The sequence below is a fragment of the Siphateles boraxobius genome, unplaced genomic scaffold (assembly GCF_051911475.1).
Source record: "Siphateles boraxobius isolate OS27281-9 unplaced genomic scaffold, OSU_SipBor_1 100, whole genome shotgun sequence".
Taxonomy (NCBI): domain Eukaryota; kingdom Metazoa; phylum Chordata; class Actinopteri; order Cypriniformes; family Leuciscidae; genus Siphateles; species Siphateles boraxobius.
Window position 1 is genome coordinate 4,251,981 of NW_027508701.1, and position 1,086 is coordinate 4,253,066.

Sequence of the window (1,086 nt, forward strand, 5' to 3'; positions counted from 1 at the left end):
TGATTGTCGGTATTATGTATGAAGAATACATTTTGGTAAGTTGTAGCATACTGTATCTTTCAACAGTGTTCGTGTGTTTTTACTATTAGCTAGTAGAGATGATCGGTTCACGTGCACTAGGGCTCTGTCGTGTAACGTTAACATTTACAAGCGCCAAAACGGTATTTTTTGTTTGAATTGCGTAATAACATTGACAGAATCGGTGACGGTGAATTCGTGAGAGTTGGCAGCTCTGGATGGCGCTAGCTTGGTCAACAGCGGCGAATGCTGTCTGTCAAATTAATGTAATTCAAACTAACAATATAAATGTAATATGAACAAAACGAATATGAACATTCACTGGTGAAGGGGAGTAGCTTGAAGATGTCATTTAAAAATCACTTGACATCAACCAACGTTCCTCTGGAGTCCAAACGTCCTATATTAGGAGTTGGCTCGGCTTCGGCTACGGCTCTAGGGTCGTTGTGGAGGTAGGGGCGGAGCATAGAGACTATGCCGTTTCTCGTTTGTTACTCTAGAGTAGATCAATTAACTTTCCGGAGGTAGACTGCCCCCATCTGGTATGGAATGTGGAGTATGAATTGATTTTTTTTTGCGAATATTACACAAGGCACCTTTAAGCAATCAAGAAAAACTGTAATAAGAATTGAGCTGTTATTCAAGTCTTTTGTTTTAATTCATTTAAAGTGTTTTTAAAAACTATTCAATTGTCCACACAGCCTAAATGCAACACTTATTTAAAGTCCCCCTGTGGTGAAAATCCAGCTTTTAATGTTGTTTATGTCTAAGTGGTGTGCTTCAACACAAACCATGTGTAAAATCATGTCAACACTATTGCTGAGAATTTTCTCAAAATTGCAGTGAACCAAAGCTTATATCAAGAGCAAATTTTATAGGTAAACCTATTATAAGACACGAGGACATCTTTTTCCAAGGAAAAAATGCTTAAATATGCAATTTGATGATTAAAGATGAGTTTTAAGGGATAAAAAGTATTGACTACAGGGAGACTTTAAACTGATTTACACAACAGCACTGCAACAGTGTTACAAAATCACGAGCAAGAATGAGAAAGTGATGTTATTA